Source organism: Neofelis nebulosa, chromosome 2, assembly GCF_028018385.1.
Source record: "Neofelis nebulosa isolate mNeoNeb1 chromosome 2, mNeoNeb1.pri, whole genome shotgun sequence".
Lineage (NCBI taxonomy): Eukaryota > Metazoa > Chordata > Mammalia > Carnivora > Felidae > Neofelis > Neofelis nebulosa.
This window is the reverse complement of record NC_080783.1, coordinates 2,421,314-2,443,655: the sequence shown is the minus strand read 5'-3', so window position 1 is coordinate 2,443,655 and position 22,342 is coordinate 2,421,314. Positions and strand designations below refer to the sequence as shown.

The 22,342-nt window shown below is 47.9% G+C and overlaps 1 long non-coding RNA gene across 1 annotated transcript; it reads left to right on the top strand.

Annotated features, from left to right (window-relative positions):
- The first annotated feature begins 8,840 nt into the window (after nt 1-8,840).
- On the top strand, nt 8,841-20,220 carry LOC131494779 (uncharacterized). The gene is made up of 2 exons (XR_009253594.1): nt 8,841-9,369; nt 18,746-20,220. It is a non-coding gene; the product is annotated as an uncharacterized LOC131494779 (long non-coding RNA).
- The last annotated feature ends 2,122 nt before the right edge of the window (nt 20,221-22,342 follow it).

Below are 22,342 nucleotides of genomic sequence, written 5' to 3'. Positions count from 1 at the left end.
TTCTTGCTTCCTTCCTTCCTTCCCTTCCTTCCCTCCTTTCCTTCCTTCCTTCCTTCCTTCCTTCCTTCCTTCCTTCCTTCCTTCCCTCTCTCCTTCCCTCCTTCCTTCTTTCCTTCCTTCCTTCCTTCCTTCCTTCCTTCCTTCCCTCCTTCCCTCCCTCCTTCCTTCCCTCCTTCCCTCTTTTCCTCCTTCCCTCCTTCCTTCCCTCCCTCCTTCCCTCTTTCCTTCCCTCCCTCCTTCCCTCCTTCCTTCCCTTCCTCCTTCCCTCTTTCCTTCCCTCCCTCCTTCCCTCTTTCCTTCCTTCTTTCCTTCCTTCCTTCCCTCCTTTGCTCCTTCCTTCCCTCCTTCCTTCCTTCCCTCTCTTCTTCCTTCCTTCCCTCCCTCCTTCCCTCCCTCCTTCCCTCCTTCCTTCCCTCCCTCCTTCCCTCTTTCCTTCCCTCCCTCCTTCCCTCTTTCTTTCCTTCTTTCCTTCCTTCCTTCCCTCCTTTGCTCCTTCCTTCCCTTCTTCCTTCCTTCCTTCCTTCCTTCCTTCCTTCCCTCCTTCCCTCCTTCCTTCCTTCCCTCTCTTCTTCCTTCCTTCCCTCTCTCCTTCCTTCCCTTCCTTCCTTCCTTCCCTCCTTCCCTCCTTCTGTCCTTCCCTCCTTCCTTCCCTCCTTTCCTTCCTTCCTTCCTTCCTTCCTTCCTTCCTTCCTTCCTTCCCTCTTTTCTTTTTTGATAAATTTTTTCACCTTTTGTTCTCTGGGGGGGAAAAAGGCTTTGTTTCACCTTCATTTTTGGAAGATGCTGTAGTTGGGTTAGAATTTTAGGTTGACTTCTCTTTTTGTTTTTGTAACTTAAGCACGTAGCTGCACCAGCTTCCAACTCACATAGTTTCTGGTGAGAAATCTATTCTTATGTTGTCTTTGCTCCTCTGTACAGAAAATGCCATTTTTTCTCCAGCCTCTTTTAAGATTTTTCCTCCCCATCACTGGTTTCCAGAAGTTTGGCTCTAGTGTGACTTAGTGTGGTCTGCTTCATGTGGTTTCCTCATGACCAAACTTCATTGAGCTTCTTGGGTCAAATTCTTTTTTAGCATTATGTCCATTTTCCTTCAAATATTCTTATATCTTCCCTATCTTTACCTAACTTTTTGGACATATGAAATATTGTTATGATAACTGTTTTAATTTTTTCCCTGTTAATTCTAATATCTGAATCTATTTCTGGGTCTATTTAAGTTTATTGGCTTTTCTCCTCATTACATGTTCCTATTTGTCTGCTTTTTTCACCTGCCTGATAATCTTCGATTGAATGCCAGGTATTGTCCATTTCTTCTTGTCGGGGGCTGGGTATTTTTGGATTCCTGTAAATATTCTCAAGCTTTGTTCTGGGTTGTGATTGAGTTTCTTGCAAACAGTTTGATCCTCTTGAGTCCTGCTTTTAAGTGGGATCAGAGCCTTGTTTAATCAGGGTACTTATTCTCCATGATGGAGATGGGGGCTGGTGTTCTGCCAGCACCCACAAGGTCCAGTCTGGCTGGAACTGCCACTGTTCCCAGACATGTGTGAGTGTCAGGCACTGGCCCTGTAACCTTTGAGGTGATCCTTCTTCTGGTCTAGGGTAGTTTCCTTCACACACATCTGCTGATCAGAAACCAGCTTAACGCTTCAAGGCGAGCCTCTGTGGATCGGCGGCATGCTGTCAGGTAATGAAACTGGCACTCTGCCCTGCAAAATGGGACCGCATCGGTCTCCCCACACTCTCAACGGTATCCTCCCAATGCAGCGAAGCCCATTGGGCATGCCTGGGCCCCGCTCCCTGTGCTGAAAACCCAGCAGGCTGGGCAGCGGAGCCCTCATTTCTCCACGAGCCCACAGGGATCACTGTCCTTCGTTGCCTGAGCTCAGCGTCTTGACACCAGCTCTTTCATTTATTTCATCTGGTTTTTGCTTGTTATTATTTTTTTTTCAGGCAGAAGGGTCAGTTTGGTCCCTCTTACTCTATCGTAACCAGAGGGCAATGGCACCGTCTTCAGTTGTATTTTGGCTTCTCCTTCCCCACTAGATCTGTCTCATCTGTAACATCCCAGTGCATGCATTGGTGCTGGGCGCACAGTAGGTGCTGAATATCGATGACATGATTCAATGAGTACATGAATTTTACAGGAATAAACGAGTAACAAGCAGAAGGCGTTTTTCCCAAGTGTAAGGCATGAAGCCACCGTCTTGGCGACTTACTTGTGCTTGAGCCTGGTCTCCCCTCGATGACACTCTTGAAGGTATTCGATGATACTTGATGATACTCTGTTGGGTTAATTAATTAATTTATTGATTGATTTTAAGTAGGCTTCACACCCTGCACTGAGCCCAATGCGGGGCTTGAACTCATGACCCTGAGATCAAGGCCTGAGCTGAGATCAAGAGTCGGACGCTTAACTGACCGAGCCCCCCAGGTGCCCCTGTAGGGTTTATTCTTCTAACACCCTTAGAACTTAACAACTTTGTCTTGCATGTTGTAGACTTTTAATAAATATTTGTTTAATGAACAAATGAACAGGAGACATTTACACGGGGGGTGTAAACAAACTTGAGTTGAGACACCCCCACGACACACTTTCTTTCCGCCCGGCAGTGCCCTCATTGTCTCCCCTGGCACCACACCATCGCAGCCCCGCTCAGTGGCCGGCCAGTAACAAAAGGGTGGTGTGGGGACGCGGCCACCCAACGCAGCATTAATTCTCACCCTCCATGTCTGCGTCTTGTCAAGGTTTTCAGATCGTTATCGGATGGGAAGCATGAGGGACAGAGAAAGTTACGCAAAAATGTTAGCTGCCATGGAAATGGACGACAGAATGCTAGCATAAGTCAGTTGGCAAACAGAAGTGTCTCCACGAATGCGGAGCCTAGGGCAGTGCCTGGCAGGTGGGAGCTGCTCACTACGTCTGGCATCCCAACTCAACAGTTCATCAGCTGCTACGGACACAGCTTGTCAGGAGGGACTCTCCCCTCCAGGACGTTCGGGTAAGCAGATGTGGCAGAAGGGTCCCTGGGCAGGCTGGTGACAGGCTTCAAAGCAGCTTGCGTCAGGGGAACAGGTGTCAGCCTTGAAGGGGGGAGATCATAACTATTAATCAGGACACAGGACACAGGGCACAGGGCACACTCCCAGCTGGAGGGGTGGGTATCCTGTTCAGTTAGGGGGCACAGGACACAAATAGCCCTCTGGCTGGAGCAGAGCAGAGGCCATGAAGACCAGAGAGTGGAATGCAGGGGGGGGGAGCCCTTGATTCCTCTCCCCTTTTGGGCTAGCTTTCAGGTTTCCCATCTTTGACTGAACACGCTCCCCTGCCCAGCAGTTCAGATACAGCGTGTAGGTCACACTGGGATGAATGCAGGCTCCTGGTGGCCCCAGCCACCCGGCCTGCCTCCTCCCCAGAGCCTGGGAGCCTGGGGTGCACGGCATTTCGTTTTTAAAGCCTGGCAGCAGTGTGATCAATACCTGACCCTAGAATATTTCCGAGACATTTTCATCGTTGAGCGGATTCCATTTGGTGGTTGCAAGCTGTGCTGGTTCTGAGTGGTGTCAGTTCTAAGCATCCCCACCCCCCCCCCGCCCCGCCGCGTTCTCAGCCCCTTGGAGAAGCCGAGGGGGCACCCAGCCCCCAGAGAGAGAGACCTTGAAATACTCCGGCAAAGACCCTCGGCACACGGGCTGTGCTGCACGCTCACAAATCCTCTGCAAGCACTGCCCTCTTGTGGTCACGCCGCAGACGAGACACTTCCTACAGGACGGCTCGTGCACAGTGGAAATGTGTTCCCCGTCAGGAAGAGCCGGGCTGATCCTTCTGTCCATGTCATGCACACACACCTGCAAGCGAGCGGGACGTGACATCAGGTTATTCTCCTCTGTCATGAAAGAATAATGTGAACATTCGATTTTCCAAAAAAAAAAAAAAAAAAAATGTCAGAACCGTAGCTCATGGTGGTGGAAGTCCAGAATCACAGAATGTCCAAGCTGGAATGAATGTCTAAGAGGATCTTGTTCAAATCCCCCTTTTGTGAAAATTACCGGAGACTAAAGTCCAGAGGCGTGAGGGACGTAGATCACGCAGCGAATTTTGGGCTGTTTCTGGAGCAGTCTTTGTGCGTGGCTCTGTCACACCTGGGAGTGGCTCCCGCCACCAGGCACCGGCTCCCTTCACATGATCCCCCAGCAGAGAGGAGGGCAGGGAGACTCAGGGGTAAGAGGCCTGCAGGGAGGACATCTGAGTGGCCCTGTGGGCAGGTGGCTCACTTCTCCCCTTGCCCAGCCCTCTTCCTGTGCCGGGACCATCTCTGGCCCCAGCCTGGCTCGGCGCCCTAGTGCCAGGACCAGACGAGCCGGGCTCGTGTGGCCACACAGATGAGGCACCAGCTGGACCTCGAGAAGAGTAGGGCCTGACCCAGAGCCTGGTCTTTCTCGGGATCTGTTTGCTCTCTGCTTCTGGCCGCTCCTTCCTCGTCACATGGGGCCACCGGTGGCTGCCTTGTGACCTCATGGAGTACTTTAGGAGTTTGGGTGGGGTTTTTTATTTTGGTGTACAAATGAAATTGTGATTTTCTTTTCTTTTCTTTTCTTTTTTTTTTTTTTGCTGTGGTGGTAAAATATACATAACATAAAAGGTACGGTCTTAAACGTTTTTAAGTGTAGGGTTTAAGGGCGTTAAGTATATCCACACTGTTGTGCAACCATTACCACCATCTGTTTCCAGAGCTTTCTCATCTTCCCAAACTGAAACTCTGTCCCTATGAAACACTGAGTCCCTGTCCCCTCCCCCAGCCCCTGACACCCACCCTTCTTCTTGTCTCTGTGCATCTGATTAGTGTATGCCCCGTGTATAAGTGGTTTCATGGAGTATCTGTCCCTTTGTCACTGACTTATTTCACTGAGCACAATGTCCTTTTTAAGGCTGAATCACAATCCCCTGTGTGGGTGGACTCCATTCGCTCCCCAGTCCCCCATGGATGGACACTCGAGTTGTTTCCACAGCAGAACAGTCACGTCCCTCTCTGCGAGTGGACCCGTGTCCCCCCCCCACCCCCACCCCAGGAGCCAGGCATCCAGGAGACCCTAACTGGAGGCCACAACACCCCTGGGCAACCTGGATTCCTTCCATTCCGGCTCAGGCTGCATCTGGGAATCTGATCTGTTTGAAGTTTGGAAATGGATTCAGAAGGATCCAGAACCTGAAAAGAAATGTCCTTCCAGCAGATATGAACACGCAGAAAACTTCTCAGTTCTCTGAAAAGGTGGTTCTCAAATGAGCAAATCCCCACCAAATGCATCAGACGGGAGTGTCCTTAGAGGGCGCGTGGGTGGTAACGATTTGGTGGCCGCAGAGTTGGAGAAAGCTCGGTGTGGCCCGTGGGGAGTTCGGTGTTTCAGCCCACTGTCTCTGCACTGTTCTCATGAAAGCAAACACAGAATCTGTCTGTAACTGGGCTTCCTCCTACCTCTCGCCTCCAGTCCTCCCTGAACGTAAATGTGCAGGACGGGACGTTGACGAGTCTCTGTGTCACTCTGCTTTCTGTTAGCGTCTGCACCCACCGCGCTCTGGACCTCACTGGCACCGAGGGCTCTTTCCGTTCCCAGAGGCCAGGCCACGTCCCCGGGTCCCCAGCCACCGTCAGGCCATGGCCCTGGCTGTCACTCTTGCACATTTCCCTGCCCTTGGCGAATTTTCTCTTTAAAATCCTGCAGCAGGATCACCGTGTTCCATGCAAACGGGCTGACTGTGCCTTCCCGCCCCTGAAAGCTCAGGGAGCACAGGTAAACGTCGTCTCTGCTTTGGTTTCACTCAACATGCTTTGTCCAAACAAGGGCGGAGTCCCTTCCTCGCCCCCTGGGAGGACTCGTGCACGGGCCGGGCCGGGGACAGCGGCCCCCAGGACAGGAGCCCCACTGGCCGGGCAAGCGCGGGTCCCCGAAACCCAGCAGCCTGAGCACTCGAGGGTTACCCAAAGTTCAGTCAAACTCCTCCAATGGAGGGTAAGTGCGATGAAAAAAAGTTCAGGAACGCTAAGGAAAGCCTCAACAATGGACCATAAAGCTATTATTCCCTCTTTAGGAGCTCTAGCAAATTGCTTTGGAAAATGAAAGTGCCATAGAAGGAATATTTCCAGTGGGACCCAGGGACGTCCTGTGTGCAACTGGTCACTCAGCAGTCTGGAGGGGGAGGCTGTGGCAGCGACGTTAAAGTTCTGAGTTTGTTTTAAGCTGTGGCCTTGGCTAATCGCGACGGGGCTTTTTAAAACAAACTTCCAGTTTTCCTACCGAAATGATAGTCCACTCAAGTCTTTTAAAAACTGACTTTTAAAACTAAAAATGTGTTCTCATGGCGGTTCCTTCACTTGTCATAAAATTAATGGAGACCATTTCGTAGTTAATGGAATTGTTTCTTTCAAATTACTTTTTAATTTCCACTTACTTGAGCTCTTAGAAACTGCAGGTTGCAAAATTGAAGCTTAGGTGAATTTCTTCTTTATTAGCAGAGAGGAAGGCGCTGAGGCCTTGCCAGACAGCTTTGCACTGAATTACAAATGAAAAGTAATTTTAAATTGTGCAGGAAAAGATCTCCTGAAATCACACAGCTTTCTCTTTTGCTGTAGCTGGGCGACGTTTGAGTCTTTCAAACCCTCGCATGCAACCACGAAAACAGAGCAAAACCTCAGTAAAATATTGGCGAGTCCCATGTCAGCCTAGGCATAATTTTATTTTCATTATCTTTTTCTTTTTTAATCTCTGACTTTATTGAAGGTTCTCTTTACACTTCATGTGTTGGTTAGAAATATTGGTAATTGTGAGTGTATCTTCCCAAAAGGGTTTTCTAGGAGAAGAAAGGAGAGGGTTTAAATCCTCTTTTCCCATTGTTTCAGCTGCATTTCTGACACAGCACAGTGATACTTTTGATGAAAATGTCTATACCAAGCCTCTGGGTTTTCCTGAATTTGTCTAGCTAGAAGGGAAGGACCAAGATCTTTTCCATCTGTAATTTTTTAAAGGTATAAGACAGTTTTTAAAAAACCCTGCATTAAATTAGCAACGGAAACAGTGGTCTCTGCTTCTAAACATTTGTAGAACTGAGAATCACTTCTTTTCTCTAATTCTGGAGAGTGCACAATTCTCACACAACACCCACGTCCTTACTTACACATGGACACACGAACACAGTCACTGCAGACTGCAACATTTCTTCCAAGATACACGCCCGCGGTGTTTTAAAATGAATGTGTTGGGCCCATCGACTCATTATATGACAACAGGTTTATGAGACATCAGGTCTGGGACCACTGATTGTTTGCTGAGCCTCGTCCCGGGAAGTGTCTCTCCTAAGGAGAAGACAGCGTGGCAGGAGCGAGTGGTAGGAGGCCGGTCTCATGTGCCATGCCAGGCGGTGACACACGAAGTAAGCACATCCGCAGAGGCTCTGCATTTACCTGGCCCTTGATGTTTGGAGAAGGACGGCCGTCTGTGTGCAGGCACGAGTCCGCCCGCTCTCGCTGCTCAGACTGGGATGCGTTAACTCCGTCCGCGTCTTCTGGCACTGGCTACCGGAGCGGAAGCACGGCCTCTGACTGTACTGTGCAAGTGCTCCCAGCAGGTTGGAGGCGGTGGGCGCACCTGTGGGGACCCCTCCCCAACACACCCCCCACATCTGAAAACCTTGCCACGTTGCCTCTATCTTTGAGGGGAAACGGGTTTGTGTACGTTTTCTGGATTCATTACAAGAGCGCTCGGCCCGGGTCGGGCCCCAGCTCTGCTCCTGCCCGTAAATCTACAGGTGTTGTCGGCCCCGGTCCAGTCCGGCCCCGGGGCCGCCAGCCGAGGGCTCCGTGTAATCAGCTGGGCTCCCCGGCTCGCCTTTAATCAGCTGCTGACACCTCACTGTTCAATATCACGGAGAGCCCGGTCGCACACAATGAAGGACAGACTCCTGGAATTTAAAAAAAAAAAAAAAAAAAAAAAAAAAAAAATCTCTGCTTAGTAACAAACATAAAATCCATCATTATTCAATGCAGAGGAATTTTGTTTTACTGTAACAAAGCATCAGTTCTATTCCTGGTGCTTTATTTTGATTGCAGGAGTTCTTTTTTTGACAAAGCCTGGGTCTCTGTACAAAGAAACATTGTATCTTTTGTTTATTTTCATCCCTCTGAAATAGGGAACACAAAATAGGGAACAATTTTTTACTGGAGAGCAATTAGTCCCATCCCTGTTTCAGAAAATGTTTGAACACACAGGCTTAGAGAAGAGAATAGTCCCTCAAAAATTACCAACCATTAAGTCATAAAGGCGACTTAGAGGCTATTTTCCTCCAGCAAATAACCATAATTTCCTCGAAGTCCAGTTTTTTCTGTAATTAAAGTCACTTATTCATTTGAGGATTTAAATGTGCTTTAATATTTTAAATGTTAAATGGCCTCAGTGTCCGCGTAAAACTCAGTATTTTGAGCCCAGCACAGGGGTCAACTACACATATAATTTTGCCACTGCTCTGTAGTGAGTGTTCCCCTTCTTGGAATAATGGTTTCAATCGCTAGCATGCCACGGGCGGGAATCAGGAGACAATCCGTCCTGTACCCAGCGGGGGCTCTATTTTCCCCGGGCTCCTCCAGAATCTCCCAAATGAGTCTCAAAGCCTGAAGGTTTACGGCAAGGCAGAGAGAGGGTCTCGGAGTGTTTATTGATACAGAATGTTCGAGACTGACAGACAGGCCTTTGCGTATGATCAAGCAACTTTCTGTGCAAATCTTATGGAATGTGGCATTCCAGACTTTAAAGGGAAGGAGAGATCACCATGGCAACGGCACATGGGGGCTGGAGATGGGGAATCCCCTTGGGAGCTCAAAGGCCAACAGAATTTTAAGCATTTGCAACTTAAAAAAGAAGAGGAAAACTCCGTTAACTCTGTCAACGATGTCTACAGAAATGGGATATGGTTAGAGGTCTCTTCAGAAAGATCTGAATTAACCCAGCTCAGGCCTGGACGGTATGACCTGGAAAGGACAGTTGGTTTTATTTTTTAAAGAAGGGCAGGTCCTGTTTTGTTTTGTTTTGTTTTGTTTTGTTTTCTGTTGAAGAGGGAGATGTTGTCACTGCTAACATCCAGGAAGGAGCAAAATTTGGGAAAGAGGCCAGGGACCGGCCAACAAGTGTCCTCGGCTGGGGGCCGCCCCGCCTGTGGGCTCCTGACCACCCAGGCTCAGTCTCTCCCTGCTGGGGAACACGGCACAGCTGAAGGCCGCCTGCGGGCCCCGGGCAGCCTGGCCCAGCATGCGGCTCGGAGACAGGCAGAGCCTGTCAAATACAGCCCGTGGCCAGCGTGACGCGTGGAAGTGTCTTACGACGCAGGTGAGAAACGTGAGAGATGGGGTGTAAACGGTTGTGATTTGTGGCATCTACAAGAGACAACTAAGAAAAGATAACAGATTTGTAAATGGGGTACGTCGATCTCACTCAAAGCAGATCATTTGTATAGCGGCGCCCCCCCCCCCCCCCGCCCCGGTGTCCCGTTCCCAAAAAAAGGCCATTCTGAAAGTGCAGCGCGAGGATCCAGGGGTCGCTGGTCAAGTGAGTCAGCACGTGCTGGGAGAAGAGTGTCTGCGTGGTGGGGACAGGAGCCGACATGTGGCCCCGGGGCTCTGCAGGAGGCCTCGGCCCAGGGACAACATGGATACGGAAGGCACCCAAGGCCTCTGGGGATCCCAAGAGGGCCATGAGCCACAGGCGCAGGCTGCCGGCTTCCCACCTCCCGCGCTGGCCCTTAACGCCCGGAAGTGAGGCAAAGCCTGAGTTCTCTGGATGACGAGGTCGGAAGAGGGTTTCTGTCCCACGTGTTTGTGGCCAGGTTAGTGCAGCCCCGAGTCACAGGTGGTGGTGAGCCTGCACGCTACAAGCCACACCCCGGACGTCACGACCACCAGCGTCATTTCACAGTGGCCCTGGTGGCATGGGCTCCAGGGGCTTGAAACAAACACATCGTAGGTGTACGGTAGAGACAGTGAAAGGGCCTAGGGGCCAGTGGTCCCAGTCTCTGGGGGACAGCAGGGTGGTGGTGGTGGGGGTCTGATGTCCCCTGCGGGGCCTCGAGGGGTTCCAGGCTTTCCCACCTAGCTGCTGATCTTGTGTGATTCATTTTGTTTCCCGGAATCTTTATTTTCTTGTCTGAAACACGGGTCTAATAATATCTTTGCCACCTCCAGGGACAAGCAATCAAGAAAAACAGAACCAGGTGCCAATGGAGGGAGGGAGGGACAGAAGTGGGAAGAAAGGAGATGTCTGTAAGTGACCTTTGCTCTCTTCCTGATTGTGAAAATGACCTCTGGTTGTCATAAAAGTCCTTGGGAATGTGCAGAAAGTGGACAGAATATGAGGAAGGCAATTCCTACCAGAGTCCATAAAAACCTCTTCTTCCCTCCCCCTCTGTCACTTGCAAATGGGCTCACGATTTGACAGAGTGTTTATTGTGATAAAACACACACATTACCTATAAAATTTACCATTGTAACCATTTTAAAGTACACAGTTTAAGGGCATTAAGTACATTCATGTAAAACTGTGTGGCCATCAGCACCATCCGTCTCTAGAACTTTCTCATCTTCCCAAACAGAAACTCTGTCGCCATGAAACACAGACTGTCTGCCCCTCCCCCAGCCCCCAATGCCCACATCCTTCATCTGTCTCTCTGAATGTGATTACTCTATGTGCCTCACAGAAGTGGCATCATACAGTATTTTTCTCATGTGTGACTTATTTCGTGTAGCATACGTCTTCAAGATTCGTCCATGTTATAGCCTGTGTCCCAGCTCCCTTCCTTTTTAAGGCTAATGCTCTGTTCCATCCTGTACCACATTTTGTTTATCCATTTATCTACTGACAAACACCTGTGTCGCTTTCTCTCCTTGGCCAACAGTTCTTATTTTGGGTTCTTGTTTGCTTGTTTTTTTTTTAATAGTCATCCTAATGCATGAGATGTGGCATCTTGTCATGGTTTTGATTTGCATTTCCCTAATGATTACTGAGGTTGAGTGTCTTTTCATGTGCTTATCAGCCATTGCATATTTTCTTTGGAGAAATGCCTGTTTGAGTCTTTTGCCCATTTTTGAATTGGATGACTTTTTTTTGTTGTTGTTGTTTATGGATATATATAGATTTATAAAGTGTTCTTCTCACTTTATATATGGGGAACATCTTTCCTTGGAGATGATAAATGAATGTCTACATTCATGGTTTCCAACCCATCTTTCTGTCTCCCCTGTGCTCTTGCCCTTGAAAGAGGGGTTAGGTAGTGGTTACAAATGCAGACTCTGGCTCAGACCCCAGCTACACGCTTTACCAGCTGTGAATTTCTGGGCAGGTGGCCTCCTCTTTATATACATTTTCTCACCTGTGGAATGGATATTTACTAATGCTTGCCACCTACATGGTGTGGATTACACGAATTGATCCATGTAAAATACTCAGAGTCCTACAGGAACACAGGAAATACACAGAGGACTCAGCTGTGTAATTTGTTGATGTTGTCCTGAATTCCACATGGTGGGTCTGGACGCTAGTCCAAGGAAAAGCAGACTCACAAGGAGCAGGGTTTCCTGGGATGCCCACATTCATTCTAGCGCTGTCACTGAAACTGAGGCTTGATTCCCTTCCCTTCTGGCTCTAAATACTACCCTTCTTTGAGATCACAAAATTATCAGTTTAAAGTAACTTACCCCGAGAGGTTAGGTAACTGGTGCTGCGGTTACATTCTGGAAGTGCTTGCAACTTCACTCTGCTTCATGGGGAGGGTGTTTGCAGAAAAGAGCTTGTGTGTGATCACAGGTGGGCTTTGGAGAGAGACAAAATCAAGGTGGCAAGGAGCTTTCCAGCAGCCTGGCCCCATGCTGCCTGCTCTCCACATTGTCTGCCCTCCTCCTGGACCCTCTGCTCTGCCCTAGCCCCGCTCTGCACCAGCTCCTCACCAAGCCTCCCCGCCCCATCACTCTGTGACCTTTCTCCCCACGCTACTACCTTTCCAATCTCCCAGCCGAACTCCCACCCCGTCCTACTGTTCTGGAAAGGGACTTTCAGCTCAACCTGGGTGGGCATTTCAAAGATGTGGGACTGTGAACAACACATTGGCAGGAGACAGAATACTTGAGTGGCTTTTGAAGGCAATTTATTGAATTAGTGTTGCTGGAATTACACGTGTGTGTGTGAGCGTGCATGCACACACACACACACACGCACACACACACACACTTTCTGCTATCCCCCCATTTGAACAAATTCAGTGTACATGTAATGAAAGGTAACTAACTGTATATTAAATATTTTTACATATTAAATGTTTTGAAACTAAATTTCACTTTCTTTTTGTAAGTTTATTTATTTAGTTTTATAGAGAGAGTGAGAGTAGGGGAGGGGCAGAGAGAGAGAGAGAGAGGGAGACAGAGAATCCCAAGCAGGCTCCATGCCCTCAGCGCAGAACCTGACTTGGGGCTTGAACCCATCAACTGTGAGATCATGACCTGAGCTGAAATCAAGAGTCAGACCCTTAACCTACTGAGCCACCAGGTGCCCCTAAATCTCTGTTTCTGATGAACCACTGGCTATGTCTTCTTGATTAAAAAGAATAGGTTAGGAATTTTAAATGATGGTGGAATTGTTTTCCATCTTGATTGTGCCGGTGGTTATGGAGCTATATGTCAAGTTTGTCCTTTGTAGGGTAGATTTTACCCAATGTAAACTACACCTGAATCAGGACTGGACAAATTCTGGGTCATGAATGAAGGACGTCAACGGACTCTACACATGACACCAACAGTCCATCAGCAAACTTTTTTCACATAACGAATAAACTCAGTGGTTATTCTGAAACCTTGGGAGAACTGGTGTCCAATTCTAAATGTGGACCAACTGTGGGAGTCTGTCTTTTTGCCTTTTCAGCCCTCCTCCCTTTCCTGGGAACCGTAGTCTCTCCTTCTGGGGAACTCATCCTCCCCTACATGAACCAGTGGTCCAGAGGGGCCTTGGGTCATGGGGGCAGACATAGCCCTCAACAAAGCCGGGCTGAATGTATCTATGCAGGTGGTGCTGGTCTACTGGGAGGTGCAGGCACAGGTGAGTCAGCATGCTGTTGATGGCCAAGGTCAAGGTGGCCAACGTCAACTGGGTGAAAGAAGACAAAATGCAGGTGAGAAAGTTGGAACTCATGGACCCAGAGAAACAGGGGCAAGAGAGTCCCAGCAGTGCTCTGCCCCTGGGTCCTCACACAGGACCACCCTCCGTGGTCATGCAGCCCCTGGCCTCCTCTGAAGTGATGTGTCCTGAGTAACGAGCCTGTCTTCTCTGTTTGAAAATGGAGCCAACTTTTTAAAATGCCCCTTCCAATTTGACCTTCAAAAAAAAAAAGGCTGTACAATTATACATGTGCTTTAATCCAGCCATTTCCTTCTAAAGCACTAACCTAAGGAAATCCTCATGAACGTGTGCAGATAGGTAGCTGGAAGTGTGGTCACTGCAGTTTTGTTTATAGTAATAAAAAGTTAGAAACGACCTGAGTGTGAAATGTCAGAGCGACCTGGCCTCAGTCATTGGGGGTGGGCATAGCCCCCAGCAGATGGAAATGAGACACAGTACACACTACAAAGGAATGCTGTGTAGACATCGGGAGGAGGTCTGATGACACGGAAAGAGGGAAACAGTGTGACTTTGCATTTCAGAAGCAAGCTTTCAAAAATCATGACCACCTTTCTGTTGCATAAAAACAATATATAAGGGAGGAAAGAGGGGTGTCCTCTGAGAAGTCGACAATCACTATCTCTGGAAGTGGGATTCTGGAGGAGTCATTCTTTTTTGAAAAAAATCTATTATTTTGTGTATTTTTCAACAGTCAACATGTGTTGCTTTCACATTAAACAGTTTCTGGCCTTTTTAACCTTTTACCATTTATTTATTTTTGAGAGAGACAGGGACACAGTGCGAACTGGGGAGGAGCAGAGAGAGAGAGGGAGATGCAGAATCTGAAGCAGCTCCAGGCTCTGAGCTGTCGGCACAGAGCCCGATGCGGGGCTTGAACCCACCAGCTGTGAGATCATGACCTGAGCCAGAGTAGGACGCTCAACGACTGAGCTACCCAGGCACCCCTGCATTAAATGGAAATAACAAATTTGTAACTACAGAGGAATAAATCAAAATAATATCCATTATCTCCTTTTCTAAAAATCCCAACAGAGATGGGAGGAAATCAGGGCCAGTGTGACTAAGAAGCTTTCCCAAGACTTGACCTGTAGTCATGGAGGCCCAGTTGGGCTGCCCATCACGGAGGGGAGATGGCAGCCACCCTGAGGCCGGCCGCTCCCTGGACACAGGGCCCTGGCTGGGTCCTCCAGAGGACACTTATGCCTTCGTGTTGCATTAAGTGAGGAAGGGCCTGGATCAGGCTCATGGAGTGCCAGGCATACAAATTTGATTAACGTCAATTACTAGTAAGACCAGTCGAGTTTGTAAGTATACTGTCTTCACCATTTCCAAGTGCAGCTTGGTGGCCACATTTTGTAGTTTTCAGGGTGCAAGTCTTTCTCCTCCTAAGTCTTTAATTCTTTCCAATGCTTTTATACATGGAATTGTTTATTTAATATCACTTTCGGACTTTTCATTGTTAGTGTATAGAAATGCACCTGATTTTTGTGTGTTGATCTTATACCCTGCAATTTTGCTGAATTAATTTATTAGTTTTATCATTGTGTGTGTGTGTGTGTGTGTGTGTGTGTGTGTGTGATCTTTAGGAAGGGGGAGGTAGGCAGAGGCAGACAAGCATCTATACAGAGGTGCAGTTCAGGGGAAGCGAAACTCATAGAGGCTCAGATAGGCAGTTCCAAGAACTAAAAGACACTTCAACAAGAGAGTAAAGACAGGCTTTACCCCATCTTCTGGACTCTGGGCATTTGAGAGACACTCATTGTAAGACAGATTGTTTCCTTGAGGCTATGGGTTGACCCTGAAGTCCTTTGGGGACTGCTGTGAGCAGTGCAGGTGTGATACAGAGGACACGTAGGAGTCAGGAGGAGCTGCTGGGCACGTGGACAGAGAAACAAAAGTGAGGACCGAAGCCTGTTTTCCCTCCAAGAGCCGTGGGGTGAGGTAAGAGAGGAAAGTCACTGACACCTGCTGGTCATCGCTTACTCCCCGGTTCTGGGTCTGCACCGCCTGGGAGGAGGGAGTCAGCAATGAGGCAGTGAAGACTGTTCACCTGCAGAAAACTGAGTCTGTAGTGAAGAAAACAAGATTTTCAACGTTATCTCAAAGTGCAGATAAGAAAATTATGAGCGAGAAAATGATAGACACAGAAGACAGAGGATAAAGATCCAACCCATGGAAAAAAGAGGAAGTAGAAAAGGCCAATGAAGGTTATGATAGAAGAAAATGTTCCTGAGCTGTTTGCAAAGACCTGTGCATGCAAGTCAAGAGGACCCGCCACTCACTACCCAGAGTAACTTCCACATCTAATGACTATTTTGGAAAAAGGAAAGAAAGAAGGAAAGAGGAAGAAAGAAACAAAGGAAGGAAGAAGGGAGGGAAGAAAGGAAGGAAGGAAGGGAGGAAGGGAGGAAGGGAGTAATGAAAGGAGGAAAGAGGAAAGGTAGAAAGGAGGCATAGAGTAAAGGACAGAAGAAGGAACATGATACTTGGAACTGATTATACCATGTTTCTAGTTAAGGAAGACTAAATATCATAAAAACATAAACTCCTTCTAAATTAATTCAAGTAGAAATTCCTACAGGATTTCTCTCATTTCATTAAAATAGGGGCCTCTGGTAGAAGTGGACATGACTTCAACAGATGAGGAAAAGAAGGGACAGGAAGATAGACAGGGAAGAGAAGGAGAGAATCAGCCCATGTAGATATGACCATGCTTCAATCCACAATAACTGAGTAAATTTCTGGTCATTCCAAAGGATGCGGCAGTCATGAGATTTGTCCATGTCTGCTCCAAACACTTAGAACTGCTGATTTAGCCTTAACATATTGAGCCAAGACAGAAAGCAAGAAAGGAAAATCTCCAGCTCCCAGAAATAAAGAAGAAAATTGGCAGCTACAGCACTGAGCAGGGGTTGGGGTTGTGCACTCCCAAGGGGGTTGTGGAGGCTTTGTGGTAGCAGAGGCCACAAGTGACCATGAACAGTGAGGATCTGGAAACACTCTTATTTGAATCGAGCAGATGAGAAATTAGAAAGGACAGAGCAGAAAAATCTGTGCTTCTGGCCCCAGGTCATGGTCTAGAGGAAAACTTTTATAAGGCTATGCTTTGTGCTTGTGTGAGGCCCAAATTCACACTGCTCTTGGAGTGCACAAACACCATGCTGAAAACCAAGCTCACAGACAAGAATTTGCTGTGGCTAAGTCCAGTGAGCATCAACCAAGACAGATCACAGAACTCATCCCCCCGAGCAGAAGAATTCACACCCAAAGAACCAGATGTACCAGAATAATCTGAATGAAACTCTAAAGTAAAGATACTTTACATACTCCAAGACCCAAAGGAAAGCAAAATAAGAACAGGAAATTATGAAACAAACATAAAATCTGAAAAGCAATCAAATAGAAACCCCAGTTACTGAAATAGAAAGAAGAAAATAACTTCCAGTAATAGACATGATGTAGCTGAAGAGAGAAATCACCAAGTGGAAAAAGTCTGGTCGCTCGGCAGCAAGCAATACCGAGAGATGAAGACATGGGAATACAAATTGGAAATTCAGAGACATAGAAAAAAAAATAAGAAGTTTAAATATGCGCCCTGTAGAGCTCCAGAAAGGCAACAGGGGGGCTTCGGAACATGCAGTGTTTACAGAGATGGCGCCTGAACATTTTCTGGAACAGAAGGAAGGTGTAAGTGCTATGATTTAGAAACATCCTGAAATCCTAGACAGGCTAAATAAAGCAAATTCATATGAAGACAGAGCATAGCGAACTGCCAAATACCAAGGAGAAAAATCTTCAAGGCGACCTGGATAAAAGGGCAGACATACAACAAGGGAGCAACAGCTCTGCCAGTCTCCAGGGTAGACCAGACATCAGAACACGGTAAAGACCTACCGGCATTACGTTGGTCAGTGCAGATCTGGGACAGACAGACGAAAGGAGCAGGACAGATGGCCCAGAGACGAGAAGTGGGCACTTGACAAAAGGAGGCATCACAAAGCAGTCAAGACTGGGGAGATTAGTCATTAAGTGGTATTCATACAGTTGGTTAGCTATGTAGGAAAAGACACCAACTATCTGCCTCGTACAGCTACCATCATTAGAGTGAAGACGTAACATTTTAAGTAACAATAATACAAAACGTGGCATGCGTTATGCATAAATTAAAAGTGAGTTCGGGGCGCCTGGGTGGCTCAGTCGGTTGAGCGTCCAACTTCGGCTCAGGTCATGATCTCACAGTTCATGAGTTTGAGCCCCGCGTCGGTCTCTGTGCTGACAGCTCAGAGCCTGGAGCCTGCTTCGGATTCTGTCTCACTCTCTCTCTGCCCCTCCCCTGCTCATGCTCTGTCTCTCTCTCTCTCAAAAATAAAGATTAAGAAAAATTTTTTTTTAAATGAGTTTAACATTGATGATGGTCAAAGAAACGCAGATCAGGACAATAAGCTATCAGAAGCAGAGACTTTTAAAATCAAATTAATTAATGAATGAATTTGTAAATGTTTATTCCTTTTTGAAAGAGAGAGCAAGCAGGGGAGGGGCAGAGAGAGACAGGGAGACAGAGGATCTGATGTGGGGCTCAAACTCACAAACCATGAGATCATGAGCTGAGCTGAAACCAAGAGTGGGACCCTTAACCAGCTGAGCCACCCAGGCACCCCTAAGCAGAGAATGATTTTAAAAATGGTCATGTCCTGCTCTGGGGGCAGGGTGAATGCCTGGGTTATGACAGGGATGGGGATACAAACTGTAAGGACACTTTCAGAGAGTGTGTGAAGTGTATTCAAAGTGATCATGTGTCCATTGTCTTTGACCCAGGAATGCCAGGCTGAATCACCTACTTTAAAGAAATAGTAAAAAATGGAGACAATTATTTGGGCATGAAGATACTCATCACCACCTCCCTTATAATAGTGAAATCTGAGAATAACTATAATAGCCATTATCAGAGTTACATGTTTAAATTAACAAAGGAAGATTAAGCAATGAAATATTATACAGTCAATATAAACTGTTTCCCAAGAGTTTTTAATAAAAGAAAACGTACATGGGATAATGTTAAGTACAAAAAAAAAAAAAGATTATGTTGCTGTAGACGGAAGATGCTCACAGGTTCTTTTAAAGAGCGCACAGCTGGCGATGTTTTTGGTGGTGTTTTAGCGGTACGTTGTGGGAGACTTCTAGTCCCCTCTTCACACTTGTGTGTAGTTTCCAAGCTTCCTACTGCGAGTACTGCTTTATACGCACCACAAAATAATGGATGTTTAAAAAATTAAAACCCTGGAAGGAAACGAATCCTTTGACTTCAAGGTGCACTGTGGTTTAACAAATGGCGAGAAATGTTGCCCAAGAATCTTGTGTCAGAAAGTGTCAGAAACCTTTCTCTGGGGAGAAAAGATGGTGGGAGGAGCACTTGTCAGGGGCTTTGAGGACCCTCTTTGTTCTGGGACCCGATGACATGTGGGGAGAAGGTTCTAGAATGTTAAGTGCCCTTATCCCTTAGCTCTTTGCCCTTGAGCTATGCTGACACCTTCTCTTCTTCCCACAGGACTCAGTCTCAAGTCAAAAATTGTGACCATTGCACCAAGGCTGCCAAGAGGGGGACCAATTAGTACAAAGTAAATATTTCTCAAGTGGGAAAGTGAATGGAGGCCACCAGAGCCCCCCTCCGAAAGCAGAAAGCACAAGGTTTCATGCACCCCCTGGGCCAGCCGCAACCAGAGATGAAAGAGACAAGAGAGTGTTCCACAGCCTTCTGGGCAGGTGCCCACTCGGCAATTAGACCTCAACATTTATTTATGGAGCTAGCATTGCACACAACGCTCCCATTTCCGCCTGCAGATAAAGAGCAGAGATAATGAGCTGAGCATGGGCGTGGAAGCTTCAGGAACTCTGTGCAGGGACCGCCCCGCAGCAGCAGGCTTCCGGAGCACCTGGTTCTGAATGAGGGTCAAAGAGTTCCGCTCATCCCCCGACTCCCCTGACCCCCTTCTCACCACTGGCCCTTCCTCCCATGCATCTGCCCAGGGGATATTTATAGGGTGTCCACCATTTCTGGGAGGCAATTTGAAAGGAAAAATAAGGCAGAAGTGATGCACTTTCCTACTCCGAGCTTGGGGATGCTGTCGCTGGCCCTCACTGTCCCACGTCCTCTGCCCCCCAGCCGGACACATTCTGTCACCAAATACTTGCCTGGACTTGGCAGTCTTAGAGATCATTAATAATGAAGACCGAGAAGCCACCTCCCCAGCTGTGCTGGTGATCTTTCCAGCAGATCTGTGCTCCCACAGGAGTGTTCTTGGGCCTTCCGGGTATAGACCTGCATGGAACAGACAGGCTGCTGGCTCACGTCTGGGGACAACCGGGAGTCTGAAAATTTATAGCAGCTTGCTCTCACAAAATTTCCTCACCTGTCTTTGGACCTGCTGTTATTAGCATTAGGGTAAAAATAATAAAAAAGAGCTCGTACCTTAGAAACCAGCGGGGTGGTAGCTGATGAAACCCATCACTGTAAACTTGGAGTATTTTTGAGCTAACCGGAGAGAGAGAATGGCCTCTTTCTCCCCCTCAGGTAGAAACGTGCTTCTTGAAACGTGAAATTGAAAGACCAGAGAGAGAAATAGATTACCTAGTACGTTTTGAGATGTAAAGTTAACTTGGCCATTTTAAAGAATTTAGAAGGATGTTTTTCCTGTTCGAATGACCATAAGTCAGCTTCTTCTAGAAGTTTTTGGAAGTCCCCTTGTACCCATCATATTGTCGTGTTCAATTAAAACATATTCAGGGGAACATGAAATGATTAGTTAATGCAAACATACTCTATCAGTGCCTCCATGAGGTCCTTTAATGCTGATGAACACATGCCTCGTGGGACAGACTCAGTCCCTGCTGTGTCTCTGAGGACATGGGATCGGATCCAATGACTTGAGAAAAGAAATACAGCGATTTTCCTACAAACCCCGAGAGCTGGTTTGTGTTAGCTTTGTTGCATTAAAAAATAAAATAAAAGGGGCTTCAAACATATAGCGGCCTTGCTATTTAAAACAGGCAAGAAAAATCTAACCTTCTGAAAGGACGAGCAAGGGTGGCCAGCCAGTGAATGTCAGAGTCGTCAATGACTTTAGGGGACTGAGAAAGGATCATCGTGTTTTATACGGGTGCATTTTCACCCCTAAGCCAGATTATCCACATAGGGATGAGGAACCTTCTATCTTCTATTTTTCCAAAGTGCACATGGATGCTGAACTCACTTTCTGTGTGAGCCGTGTCTCTGAACAGTTGCGATTCATCTTGTGGGGGTTACTGTTACGTGCAAAATTTTATCTGAAAAATGACGAGGGAAGTATTAGAAAGAGCTACTTGAAAATGTAGTCTAATTTTGTTTTATTTATAAATTTGTTTAATGTTTATTTATTTTTGAAGGCAAGAGAGACAGCATGAGCGGGGAAGGGGCAGAGAGAGGGGGAGACACCGAATCCAAAACAGGCTCCAGGCTCTGAGCTGTCAGCACAGAGCCCGACGTGGGCTCGAACTCACAAACCAGGAGATCATGACCTGAGCTGAGATCATGACCTGAGTTGAAGTCTATCGCTTAACTGACTGAGCCACCCAGGTGCCCTGGTCATGAATGCTTTGTAAAGAGGGGTCATCTCCGCTGGAAACAATCCCCACCCCCTCTTGGTTCTGTGCTTGTCCAGGGGAAGAAGAATTACCTTTGGGCACATGGTACCGCTTCTGGGGGGCAGGTGCTCAGGAGGCTGTCCTAATCCTCCGCCTGGAGGATTCTGTAGACCTGCAGAGCATGACCTTCAGCGTCCTTGACCGCGGACTTTCCTGGGGTGCCCAGGGCAGGGGAGCCGCTTGGTGGCAGAGGGGGCCATTGGTATCAGCGGGCACCGGACAACATGTGATGGGTTCCACTTAGGCTCTGAGCTCTCTTCTTGTCCCATGACAGAGAATTTCCCAGGAGAAGTTACATTTGAGAGATTTTATATACAGTGGCAGGACACCTCCATTCCAGTCCCACACCCCAGTGAAATAGTTCCAGGAATCTACGTGTGGTGCCCTTACACCGATGGGACAGCAAGTGCCCCGAGGTAAGATAAGGGGCAACTGCAGCCTCAGGGGTGGGAACACCACGTCCATCTCATGGCCCCAGCTTCCCTCTTTCTCCCACTTTGCGAACTTCAGCCGCCGATGGGGTGCAGACAGGGTGGTGAGGCCCCAGGGTGCTCTTGGCGCTACGCACGCTCTTAGCCGGGCTAAATTCCTGGCAGACGTCCAGAGTCCTCTCTTCGCCTCCTTCTAGTTGATGGCAGAACTCAGTTCCTTGCAGGGGAAGGACCAAGCTTCTCAGCATCTAGAAGTGGGAGTTCGCTAAATGGCTGTTTGCAGGAGAATCTCTCTGGCCTCTAGACCATTTGCTCCAGGGCTCACCTGATTGGGTCAGGCCCGTCCAGGATCATCTCCCTTTGGAAGGTGTGACCCATTCTCAGGAGGAGGGGACTCATGGCGTGGACACCCAGGGTCAGGGAGCCACACTGGGGCTCTCCCTGCCTCCCCTCTGTGTCCCGCATGGCAGAGTGTCATGTAGCTCGGTCCTCGCTTGGTGCTCAGCCTCTGGAACAGCACGGTCCATGTATTTGCCCCTGTCCTGGTGCCTCCTTCCTGATGTTTCGTGTCTTCCACACTCTTGTGCGTAGAGAACATCCTTCTAGAGTTGCTGTGCTGGCGATAACCTCCTGAGTCTTCCTTCATCGAGCACATCTTTGGTTCCCTTCTGTTCCTAAAGGGTAATCTTGCCGGAGATGAATTCGGAGGTGCTGAGCCCCTCCCTGCTGGTCTCCAGGATTTCTGGTGAGATGCCCTCTGTCATTCCAACTGTCTCCCCCTCTCTGGGTAAGGAATCAATCCCTCTGTGCTGATTTCAAGACTTTTGCTTTGTCCTTAGTTTTCTAAAGTTTGGTTGTGATGCATTTTGGCAGGAGGTTCTTTGAATTTTTCCTGGTTGGGCTTTTGTTCAGCTTCGTGAATCTCTGGGTTTATGTATTTTGCCAAATTTGGGAAACGTTCAGCCATTATTTCTTTGAGTACTTTTTTGGGGTCCTCCTCCTCCTCACCTCCTGAGAGTTCTGTGTCCCCCACG